General features: G+C 46.6%; 1 protein-coding gene across 23 annotated transcripts in view; it reads left to right on the forward strand.

Annotated features, from left to right (window-relative positions):
- The window catches only part of SCMH1 (Scm polycomb group protein homolog 1), a 90,183-nt gene that overhangs the window by 42,136 nt on the left and 35,090 nt on the right, over nucleotides 1–12,957 (forward strand). The gene's annotated exons all lie outside the window — the stretch shown is intronic.

Consider the following 12,957-nt stretch of genomic DNA (forward strand, 5'->3'; position numbering starts at 1 on the left):
AGCCGACCTGGGAAAGGCAGAGTTTCTGCTATCCCCCAGCCTGTCCTTAATATCGGTGTCTAGGCCTTCCTCCCAACTTGACTTTTCCTCGTGTGTTTTATTCTAAGATGCTTCATAACACAGAGAGCCTGGGTTGTATTCAGGATATTTCCTTCCCTTTTCTATTCTACTTCCTGGCCCAAAACAGGGTTTCAACATCTTAGGGCGTTACTGAGTCTTGGCAGGACATTTCAACAGGAGCCTCACTGTTGAAACCTTCCTCTCTTTGGGTGAATAGCGCTGGGGTCACTGCTCCATTTCTGCAAGATCTCTGACTAGTAACAATGCTTCTGCTGATGGGACATGGTACAGGGCTGTGCTTGTGTAGGCCGAAGGTCTGAGTGCTTTCAGGGTAGAATTGGACAAACTCAAGCAAGAACAGCTGTCCGGGGCTTTTATTTCTGGGGGTCTAAAAGTGTCTAAGTCAGGATGTCCTGACTTGCTGGTTACAAGAAGGGCTGGTGTTTCTGCCTAACCGTCTTTTGCTGCCAGGTTTGGAAGCAGAGTTAAATAAGCTTAAAGTATGCCCAGTGTAACAGTTTGTATAACTTTAGGAAAGCCACAGGGAGAGCACAGTTTCCCATCTAGGTGAAGTGTTTTAAACACTTAAGAACCTTCACATCAAGGATTTAGGGCTCCACGCCTTGTTTCAGCCTGTCACCAGCACACATGCCAGCCATTGGTGACAGGAGCTTGGTCCCTTGAAGGGATGCTGCTTCTGATGCGGGTAAGTGCCAGAGCAACCAAAATGATTGACCAGACTCTTCTCACAAAGGTCTGTAAAGGCTGTGCACGGTTAATGGGATGGTTGTGATCAGAGCAGTGTATGCACATAGGGGAGAAATGGACCCATTTGGGTGGGATTTTTCGCAGTGATTGTATGGGAACAAGAACATTACATCCTCTTCTTGTGACCTACTGGGTAGTTTCTTCATTTTCGTGTTTCCTCCCCATTTTTTGGAGAGGGGAAGTAAATGCTGTTGAGCCCAGCTCTGACACTGGCTTTGGCGAACAGTTATATGTTGCCACGGCGTGCATTTTTATTGAATCTAGGAACTTTGTACTGAACATACAGCCCCACTTGTTATAAAGATCAGACCTTTTGTGGCTTGTCATGGTTCTCCTCTTGATCTTCAGTGTTTTTATAGCTTCTGAACAGCTTTAAAAAAAGAACAAAAGTTGGAATAAACTGCACCCACCTAGCGTCTCCTTATTCTTTCTGCACTGATATGTTGAAGGTGTTCTGCTAATATTTAACCAGGAAGCCAAAGCTAAAAAAGAGCTTCAGAGAAGATCAGAACAAGCAGAAACCCCAGGAACGGTCCTGAATAGCCTGAATATGGCAAGAGTACAGAACCATTCTCAACATGGGGTTTTGGAAACCCACTGGTAATTAACTCCCAGGGGCAGAAGACATGATCAGTCAGTAGATAGACTGTGGTGGCCACTCATGCCACATATTCTTATGGAATGTATGTCCTTGAGCTAGCTGGATATAAATAGCAGTATAGCCATGCTGTTGCAAACTTCTCACAGGCTGTAAATCTGTGAAGAAACTACTGACCTCTGTCCTGCTGCAGGTGTAGTTCAGGTTGGCTTGGGCATGCTTGCACAAGCTGAAGTCTTACCCAGTCTGCAGGTTGCTTGCTTCCTAAGACCATGGCTCTGGGATTTTCTTGAGGACTGCTATGCGGACCAGACATGTGTCAGTCATCCCTGGTGCTTCTGGCAGCCCTCTTTGAGTACACGCTCTGCTGATGGCCTCTCCTGAAGCACTAAGCCTGGAAGAGCTGCAGTATGATGGTTTTCCTGAGGTGTGGAAACAAGTTTATTTATGTTGTTGCTGTCTGTGTCAGGACCAAAAGTTCTGCTGATGTACCATCTACTGAACAACTCCAGGGCCTCATAGGTGGGCTCTTGCAGTTGCTGCTGGAGTACTCACCATGTGTCCATGGGCACTGTCATGCAGGAGACAGTATCAGCCTGGCTTTGGGGTAATCAGATTAACCTTGAGTATTGAATTCAGATTTTTACTTGATTTTGTTCTGACTTTGCCAATAAATATTGGCATTGCCATTTCTCTTGGCGCTCCCTGATTGCCGCTGTATGTGTTCTTTCACCTGCTAGTGCATCTCTTCAGTCAGGGGTTTGAGTTTCAACTCTGCTGATGTGTTTCTCATGCTGGAGCTGCCCAGCTCAGTTCTCATCTCCTTTTTGTAGTTCAGAATTTCTCTGTTTTAATTCCATAGCTGCTTCACAGCTGATTAAAACAACACATTGTTACAACAGCTTTATTTTTGCAGTGGACTGGAGAAGATGAGGCTAATAAGGGGATCACAAGCAAGAACATAGGTTGTATTGCAGCCAGTTTGTTTGGAATAAGAGGTAGAGGAATGGGGTCCGGAGGAAAACTGGTGGTTTGGGATGTGAAAAGGGTGATTATAGACAAATTTGGCATTTGCTTGTCCTCTGCATTTGAACCATATGCCCCTGTAGGTTCATTGCAGCTCCTTGTTGTCCGACCTGGTAGCTGCGCTTCAGACAGGCTGGGGGAGCTGGTAGCACCCGTTCTCTTGGCTGCACCTGCAAAGGAGTATCTAACTGACCTTGCAGAACTGGACCCAGAGTTAAGTTGCCTGGTCACTGAAGAAATAAAAAATGGTGCTGGCACAAAGAGTGCAAGCCAAGGCCACCATCTTTGTAAAAATGGGCTGCAAAGATTGCTGGACACTGGCTCATACAAGCAAGTATTTCTCTAAGGGTGATGAGGATACTCTGCATAGAATAAATAATAGCGCTGTTGCAGTATGGGCTGTAATTCTTTTGAGGGCTTCCTGTGCAATCCAGATCTTCACACTAAATCCCTGGAACCAGCCCCACCATCCAAAGCCGCCATTTTTCTCTACAGTGTAAATGCCTATGCCAGGTCCATTCCCAGCACGATCTTTCTGCTCCTTTGCTTTGCCTTCTGGGAGCTGGAAGAGAGGATGGCAGGGAAAAGAGGGGCTGAAGAAGCAGGAATGTGAGATGTTTATGGCTGGTTGTGCAGATGTTCTACAGCAAAGGTGCTGAGAGATGAGGGGCTTGTGAGCTGCTATTTGGGGAGAAGCTTGCTTGACTGCTCCAGTGGTGGCAGGCATGGTGCCATTTTCCCTTACCCAAATGCTAGCCTTTGCAGTATTTTATAAAAAAGATGCATAATTCAGTTTACCCATTCATTTTTTAATGCTACCCAGTGGATAGAAAGCAGTTAATTTCTTTCCTGTATGGGGGAGAAATTAAGACCTGGGTTTGGGGACTAAGTAAATCTGTGTGCTCAGCACTAAACTGAAAATGACTTTTGCTGAGGACAACGATTTGGGCATCCTTGCTCTCCATAGCACTGTCACTGTCTTTGTCTCTGATCATGAGCCGGTCACTTATCTCTGTTTATTTTGCCATCAGCAGAATGGGGACTGTGCTGACCCCCAGGGCATTTTGATGAATAAGTCTATTGTGCTGCACATCCATAATACTTGTTGTGGTGGGTCTCAGAGCACTTTCCCCCTGCATTGGGGAATATCTGCGCACGTATGTTTATACTCTAAAAAGCGTCAATAACTGCTAAGTAATAATAAGAGTTACTGTTTCTGAAATGATGCTGGAAACCAGTTAAAAACATTAAAAGATATTTTATATTGTATGCTAAGCAGAAGAGCCAAAGCAGTGTGAAGGAACTCTTAAAAATGCTCAATCTGATCAAAGAGTTTTCTTAATAGGATCAGTGAAGGGCAGACTCGGAGTGGCTCTCGGCATGCAGCGGGGCAAGGCAGAGCTTAGCCCTGGCTGAAGATATCCCCGGAAAGGCTGGAACTCTGTGAAAACGAGAATCCAGGGATCGGCTGCAGGTTTGGGGGCTTTTTGCTTGATTTTTAACTAGTGTAATGAGGCTTTCTTTTCAGTTGGTTTCTACCATGACGTCCAATGTCCTGATCTCTCATTTTTCCAAAGTGGAATCTTTTCCCCTGGCTCTTTCTGGCCACTGCTGTGCTTTGAGCTGATATTCTTGTGCAGTGAACATTACAGCCAAGTTCTCCCTCCTGAAGGAGCACCAGGCAGCTCAGAGCCCATCATTTTGCATCTGAAGGTAGGATTCTTTTTCTCCACACTCATTGCTTTATATTTATCGGCGTGATGGTCACCTGCTGTTTTCTTGCCCTGAAACTCAGTCTCCTAGCTTCAGTCTGGAACTACTCATGGGCTGCCATCATCCTGTCTGCCCTGGGAAGTGTGGATCATTAGAAAACTGAGCTTATCCCCTCCCCAGGTCACTCATGAATACGCTGAGCAGTGCAGATCCCTGTGTCCTCCACATAGATCTCTCTCCTCCACAAGAATGACTGTTTACCCCTACCTCTTCTAACCCTTGATTTATCCTTATAGAAGCCTTTCCTCTTACCCCATGGCTCTTTAGTTTTTATAAAAGCCTTTGTTGAGGTTCTCAGAGACTTTGTGGAAAGGCAGGTAGGCTGTGTCATGTCCGTCCACATGGTCACTGACCAGTCCAGACCCTTCTGGGTTCACAAGACTGGGTTTCTGTTATAGAAGCTCTATTGGCACTGCCCAGATGGGTCAGATTCCTCTTTGGGGCCGTGTTAATGGATACAGCCTCAGTTTTGTTTTGGAAAATGTTATAGCCAGATGCACTTTGTGCTTGGGTAAAATTAGCTACTTGGATTTAGCAAATTGACTGGGTGAATGGGGCAGACGGAGATGTGCAGAAGGGCAGCCTTGGTGATGGAGAGGTCTCTTTGGGTTGTGAGTTCTGTTTTTTGATCCGTGTAAGCAGACCCTGCAGGTCCAGAATAGGGTTTTTCTCGTCTTCAGCTGCAATAGCACGGACTGCAGTCTTCAGTTGTTCTTTTTCACGTATCTGTATGTGGTTATAATTAGAGGTAGGACACTTCGGACGTTTTGCAGCGCTGTTATTGGTCTGGCACTTCAGGCAAGTCACTAAACCTCTGGCTGTCAGTGGGCTGCCCAGCATCTCTGAGATGTGTTGCAAGGTGCAGTGAATGCCTGGGAAGGTTTTTAAGATCCCTGGCTGCAGTGCCTTCGGAAAGTGCTGAGTGTAATTACCAATATGGTTTAGGGCACACAGGAATGCTGCCTTGAGAGCCATAAATGTAAGACTTGTGCAGAAAGCAAATAGCAGTTGCTGGTATCAGTGTAACTCTCGAGACTTATTTTTGTAAATAAAACAACCATAAAAATGCTACAGCTTGTGCCAGTGGGATATACAGTGGCATCTGCAGTGCACAGAGCTCATCCAAGCACATGCAAACAATTAAAATAAGAAAATTGCTGCTGCAGACCATGCAGATTTCTAAGCCTTTAAGAAATGAGACGCTCATGGTGAATATTCAGAGCCTTTCTCAGGTTCAACAAATGCATAAGGCATTGCTTTAGTTTTAAGTAACCTCTCTTCCTCATGTGCCTATGGATGTCCAGCCCAAAACGAGACATTAAAATGCAACACGATCGTCAGGATAGGCAGAATGAGACAGTTTTAGGGACTGTGGGTTTGCATTTTTGTGCATGCTGCTGTGTAACCACTGGCCAGTGAGGTGTGGGAGGGGATTGCTGAATAAAACACCTCATGGCTTCCAGCAAAGGCAACAGCAAGTTTCAGTAGTTGAAAGCTGAAACTAGACAAATCTTTTGTAAAAAGAAGATGCATCTCTGGAAGTTAAGATAACTGATCATGAGAACATCTAGAACATGCTGAATCATACAGTGCTTGGGTCCTCTTGCTGTATTACTGTATTAGATGTATCCTCTGGTGTCTCAGCCTTAGCTCAAGCAGATATTTTAGGCTGGAGAGCAGGAATCCCTGCAGGAAATACTGAATTATCAGAATAATTGCATTCTGACTTTCAAATTCCAGGATTTGAAGTATTGTCCTTAATCCCCATCTTTGCAAGGAGCCCGTGTCTCCCACCCATGCTCTGATCTTTTCTCCTGTGTTCTGTCTGCCTAGCCTGCTGAGAGCTCAGGTCATACCAAGTCTTGAGCCTTCCCAGAGCCCACATTTATGTCCCAGTCATGCTCATGGTGGCCAGTGGTGATGGTCTCTGCTTTGGGAAGAATCAAAGAGGTTTGAAGCTTTCACATCTTACTCTCAGACGGGCACTGAGCTCTGTTTCGTGTCCAGCTCCAGCCTTCAAGATGTCTAGGTTTGAACTGCTGCATCCAGGGAGGGATTTAGCCAGATCTCAACAAGATTTCTGTTCTCTGGCAAATGTGCTTAACTTAAATGTGTCTCTAAACTACCTCTTTGAGTCTTGCTTCTGACCATGAACTGCTGAAGATGGGACAAGGGGCAGCTGGAGTACCAAAGAACCACTGGACAGGTGGCCTACAGGACATTCTTCATAGATGCTTTAAAATGGGTATGAATGGCGTGTTCAGTCTTCCCAGAAACCACCCCCTGTGTTTCAGTCACTGTAATGCTCATTACTGATATCTCTAGAGAGAAGGGGTGTGAGCTACAGCTGCATCTGAGAGTACAGTAGTCCTTAGCAGGTAAAATGGAGATTTTGGGGTTTGTGGTCCAGCAGCTGTTAGTAAATGCAGACTGTTAAATAGCTGGTGTATTGGAGAGAAAGGTAGGAAACTGTTCTCCATCTTCAACTCTTCTATTCCTTATTTTCCTGCATGTTTTGGCTTTGTTATTCTTATGCCAAGGACATAATTTTGTCATCTTCAAGCTGTGACAAGCCTGAGATAAGCTGATGAGCAACAAATGCTGCTTTCTAGTATTGTCTAACCCTCAAAGTGTGGATGGCAACTTTAGAGAGTCTTCTGTAAATAATAGTTTGAGTCACAGTGTGGTGGGTAGCTGCAGGTGCTGCTGGTGCCGTGTATCAACTGGCAAGGGATATTTTGGCATTAGGAAATAGACCCTAAAGTCTTGAATTCTCTGTCAAGTCTCTCTGTTTCTGCAGGAAGCTCAGAACTCTTGTTTAAAATAACCCTTCAGTGATTAATAGCCCAGTCAGTGGTGCCTGTCTTTTCTTTGGCTTTGAGTTCAGCAATGTTTGATCCTGCCTCCTTAGGGTGATGTTTCTTACTGCAGCCCAACTAATCTGATGCCAGACAGCCCAACAAGGAGCTGGCCCATTCCTCCATATCCATCCTCATGCTGGATGCCTGTATGACCCAAAACAAGACAGTTCAGCCAGCAGAAAACCTTCATTCACTTCATTTTCTGGTCCATTAATGAGCTGAAATGATTAACCAAGAGTTCGAATCACAGAATAATTCAGGTCGGAAGGGATCTCTGGAGGTTGCATGGCCCAACACCTTGCCTAAAGCAAGGCCAGCTTTGGAGTTGTGTTAGATTCCTCAGAGCTTATGGGAGCACTAAAGCTGTGGGGCAGAGAGATGTTGCTTTTCTCAGCTACAGCAAATTGTTGATTCTTTTAAGTAAGAGGGCCTCACTTGGTTTTCTGAAAATTTGGCTCCTCTTGGTGGCTCACCATAGGGTGAAGACAGTGGTACAAGGAAGAAAAAGGTGGGGATGTCCCTGGCAGATGCTCACTGTTGGGCTGGCACCATCACCAGCTGAATAAGGTGCAGTAAATCGAAGCTTTTGGCAGTCAAAGGATATGGGGGCAATGGTTTGCAGCTGCGAGATGAGCCTGCCTGCTGGGCACAGCTGTTACCACTGCTGGAGCTCAGTGGGTGCAAGCAGGGCTGAGTGCTCTGCACTGCTCCTTGCTGCAGCAATCCCGTGCTGCTTAACCATGTCCTTGTAACATCAGGGGCTGAAATCCTGAAGGAAAATTAACAGGCAGCTGGCAAAAACTTCAGGCTTCTTTAGGAAGCATCTAGTAACTGGAAGTGGTTATGAATGCCTTGGTGACAAGGCAGCAGTGTGGCCAGCCATACCTCTGTGTTTTTGGGGCTGTGCCGTTCCTGTGGAGGTGCAGCTGGTGGGACAACTCTGCTCTGGAGTTGTTGGTGTCTCCTCATCACACTGATTGCGTGCAGCTCAGTACATCTGACGGGGCAAGAGAAATGAATTAGGACTGGCTGGTGTTTTCTCAGATCCTGCTTAAAATCGAACAAAAAGCCAGGCAAGTCTGCTGAATGGTGTTAGATCGTGGGATTATAAGACCTCGTTTCATTAAATCACTCTAGGTCAGGAAAATATCTATGCATTGTATCAGTCTCATTGAAACAGCTACAGGAAGAAATAGTAGTGCATATTCAGCAATGTATTCAGCAATACTATTAGGCACAAAGTAACAATCTATGTAATTTTCTGTGTATTTATGCCCTGGGCTGGCTGCACATTTGGATGTAACTTAGCCTGTTTCTTTGAACAGTCTGCTGAGGTGTAGCAGCTCCTCCATCCCTGCGGGAGCTGTGGCAGGGACATGCTGCCAGGGGCTGCAGGCACAGTGGAAATTCCTCTGGTTGGCTGAATGAAATGAGGTTTCCTATTGTGTGGTCTGTCTGCACCAAGTTACGAGCTTTCACTGCTCTAAAACCAAAACTGATTCCTTAAGCTTGACAAATTAGTGTTACCTGTAATATCTTTATGGCTGAAGTGGACAGTAGATCTTCCTAGCATTTATTGCACCAAAAGATGAAACCACTTTTTATTATAAAATTATACAGTGAAACTTGCACACTTAGGAGTTCACCTGACATCAGTCTCTTTTTCCCTGGCACTGGGATTTCTCTATGACATGGTTTCAGCCTGGGAGCCAAGAGTGCAGTTCAGCTGCTCTGCCTGCTGCATCCCAACTTCAAATGCACCATTTCTGTGGGTTTTTCACTAGTAAAACTGAGATTGTGTGTTGGGTTCACAGCTTGTCTGTAGAATCCTCCATTTCTCTTCCAGGTTAGAGAAACGTTATTGGAGCACAGCTTGGTTTAGACACTTAAGCATTGGTGCAGATTGCAAACAGAATGCCCCCCACATTGGTTTACACATTCCTTTGATGAGTTTCTTTGAAGTACAGAGCGTTTTACCTGTGTTTATCCTTGTTCTATCAACTTGTGGGATTCTAGTAACTCCTTTAATACAAATATTTCTCCACTGAGATCAGCCGTGCACACGTAAGGCAGGGAGGTACAGCAATTCAGTGATCAGTGCCTGTCCTATCTGTGCCATTCCTCTCTGCTAGCACTGCTCGCTTCCAGATGTCACCTGTAGCAGGTGACACTGTCCTCAAAAACCATCAACTGTAAGAAACATTTGAGCTATCATATTCCTTTTCTTGCCAGCAAAGTAGCCTTGCTGTTAATATTAACATCTCAAACAAGGACTAGTAAAACTCTACTTCTACCACGATTCTCTGTATCTGCCTGACACAAAAGACATTACTTGGGAAGTTAGATAGATGCCTGAATGACAGTGTACTTCTCCACAGCATCTGAAACAGAATGCTAATGCACAAAAGCAAGGAAATAAAATTAAAACTAAACAAAAAAATTGAGGGCACCAGAAATCTTACCCTGCCTACATGACAAACAGAATGGGGCCAGTTCCTGGATACACCATGCACTGTGTTATTTGCACCAGTGCAAAGTGAGGTTAGGGTGGGTGTAAACCACCTGAAGACAACTGCAGGACATTCTGCACTTCCCTTTTTGTGCAGTTTACTCGCAGCAGCACCCAGGAGCTCAGTGCAATAGGGCAGAGACAGAGTTCATCATCTCACAGCAGCGAGTGGAAGCGTACGCAAGATTTGCCAGTGGCAGCAGTGGTTGCCGGCAGCAGGAGGAGTACTGCCTGGTGTTCCTGGCCCATCTCTGTGGTACTTGCTGACCTCTGCATCCTAAATGTGCCCTGGCTAGGCAGCCTCGCTGTGACACTGAGCTGGCAGCTGGGGGTCAGCTCTGTCTGCCCTCCTGCCCCCTACATGGCCGTCTTTGGCACTGCCATGAGACAGAGATGCCCGCATGGCTGGAGGCTGGGAGTCCTGGTGGCTGCTTAGGCCTGGAGGAGTGCCTGGCTGGTGCATCTGCCCATGTGAAGTCGTCTAGTCCTGCTGTGAGATAACACCAGTCCTGGTTTCAAGCTGCTTGAATGAACTATTTGCTCAGATTTTCTCAGACCTGACAGCCAGGTTCATTCATGCCCAGTCTCCCTGTGGAGAGCACAGGGTAGCCCAGAGTTAAAGCTGGTGAATGGATCCTTCACCTCCAGTGGCTTGTTCACTTAAGACCAAAATGAGCTGCCACTGATGGGACCTTATACACATCATCTCATACCAGCCATGCCAGGTGATGAGGCCTGGTCGCCATGGGTTGACCAGTTGTTCTCAGGGTACCCAGCCCCCTGACCTGGAAAACAGGGACGGGGAGCAGAATGAAGCCCCCATAATCCAAGGGGAATTGGTTAGTGACCTGCTACACCGCTTAGACACACACACAGGTCTCTGGGGCCGGATGGGATCCACCCAAGGGTATTGAGGGAGCTGGAAGAAGAGCTCACCGATCCACTCTCCGTCATTTATCAGCAGTCCTGACTAACCAGGGAGGTCCCAGTTGACTGGAAGTTAGCAAATGTGACACCCATCTGCAAGAAGGGCTGGAAGGAGGATCCAGGGAGCTGCAGGCCTGTCAGTCTGACCTCGGTGCCGGGGAAGGTTATGGAGAAGATCATCCTGAGTGCCATCGCATGGCACGTACAGGACAACCTGGTGATCAGACCCAGTCAGCATGGGTTTGTGAAAGGTAGGTCCTGCTTGACCGACCTGATGTGACCCGCTTAGTGGATGAGGGGGAGGCTGTGGATGTTGTCTACCTAAACTTTAGTAGTCTTTGACACTTTCTCACAGCATTCTCCTGGAGAAACTGGCTGCTCATGGCTTGGACAGGCGTACTCTTCACTTTGGTAAAAAACTGGCTGGATGGCCAGGGCCAAAGAGTGGTGGAGAATAGAGTTCAGTCCAGTTGGTGGCCAGTCACAAGTGGTGTTCCCCAAGGCTCAGTATTGGGGTCAGTTCCGTTTAGTATCTTTATCAATGATCTGGACAAGGGGATCGAGTGCACCCTCAGTAAGTTTGCAGATGACACCAAGCTGGGCAGGAGTGTTGATCTGCTTGAGGGTAGGAAGGCTCTACAGAGGAATCTGGAGAGGCTGGATCAATGGGCCAAGGCCAATTGTATGAGGTTCAACAAGGCTCAGTGCCCGATCCTGCACTTGGGTCACAACAACCCCATGCAACACTACAGGCTTGGGGACAGTGGCTGGAAAGCTGCCCAGCAGGAAAGGACCTGGGGGTGTTGGTCAACAGCTGGCTGAATATGAGCCAGCAGTGTGCCCAGGTGGCCAAGAAGACCGATAGCATCCTGGCTTGTATCAGAAGTTGTGTGGCCAGCAGGACTAGGGAAGTGATCCTCCCCCTGTACTCGGCACTGGTGAGGCTGCACCTTGAATACTGTGTTCAGTTTTGGCCTCCTCACTACAACAAAGACATTGAGGTGCTGGAGTGTGTCCAAAGATGGTCAATGAAGCTGGTGAAGGGTCTAGAGCACAAGTCTTATGAGGAGCAGCTGAGGGAACTGGGGTTGTTTAGCCTGGAGAAAAGGAGGCTGAGGGGAGACTTTATCGCTCTCTACAACTACCTGAAAGGAGGCTGTAGTGAGGTGGGTGTTGGTCTCTTTTCCAAAGTAACAAGCAATAGGACAAGAGGAAATGGACTCAAGTTGCACCAGAGGAAGTTTACATTGGGTATTAGGAAAAACTCCTTCACTGAAAGGGCTGTCAAGCACTGGAGCAGGCTGCCCAGGGAAGTGGTTGAGTCACCATCCCTGGAGGTATTTCAAAGATGTGTAGATGTGGTGCTTAGGGACATGGTTTAGTGGTGGACTTGGCAATGCTAGTTTATGGTTGGACTTGATGATCTTAAAGGTCTTTTCCAACCTAAACAATTTTGTGATTCTATGCCATTTGCTTGGTCTGTGCTTTGGTTAGCAGTGAAGTAGTTAACAGCCATCGGCTCACTGCCCCATCCCTGGAGTATCTCCTGACTCTGGGCTTGCTGCTGTCACCTCGCAGCCCACTGATCTTCTCCAGACCCCTAGAAACTTGGACCCAGCTCAGTTCACTGCTTCTGAGCTGTCAGCAGGAAACGGTGTCTTTGTGCCAAGGGAATGAGTCCTTGCTCACAGTAACTGCTCATAAAATGCTCGTTAGAAAAACCTTAAAAATCTCTTTATATACCCACAGTTTTGCCACTGTTAGGGCTGCGTGCCATCCTGGTATCAATCTTTTATTGCATTCTGTTTCCTTGGCCAAGATTTTCTCCTTAGCTATAAAGCCCCTCACTTCAAAAGTGGGTTTTTTTTCGAATTCAGAGCCCCCATGTTGAATACAGAGTGACGTTTCCAGGTCTGAGAAACAAGACATCCTAAAGGTCACTGTGCATTTTTCAAAATCTAGAAGGGTTTTGTTTTGTTTCTTTTTAGCAGAAGTTTAAATCTAAAAGAAATACTGGTCTGCTGAGCTGGGCCAGCTCATCTTTAGCCTTTAGCAGGACTTGAGAAAGATGAATGACCAAGTTCAGGGGATTCGTGGGCAAATAACACCAGAAACCTGCTGCTGTTATGGAAAGCATGAGAAGATAAGAAGGAATGGACTGTGTGCTGGCACTTTGCTTACCTCTGGCAGTATGTGATAGGAGCAGGTCAGCTGATTCAACTGAGATGAGCTTTTACTCGGGGCCAGGAGCAATAGTCCTTACAGGCATTGAGGATGGAGCTGGTACCTTCCACTGCAGTTTACTGGTAATTTAGGGACAGAGCAAATTTGACTTCTGCCTTGAAAGAGGGGATTTCCAGCACAGCACTGGCTCTATGACAATCAGGCAGGTCTTGACTGATCCTTCCCCTAGGAATGCTTTTGAGTGCATTTTA

This window comes from Accipiter gentilis, chromosome 17 (genome assembly GCF_929443795.1).
Source record: "Accipiter gentilis chromosome 17, bAccGen1.1, whole genome shotgun sequence".
NCBI lineage: Eukaryota > Metazoa > Chordata > Aves > Accipitriformes > Accipitridae > Astur > Astur gentilis.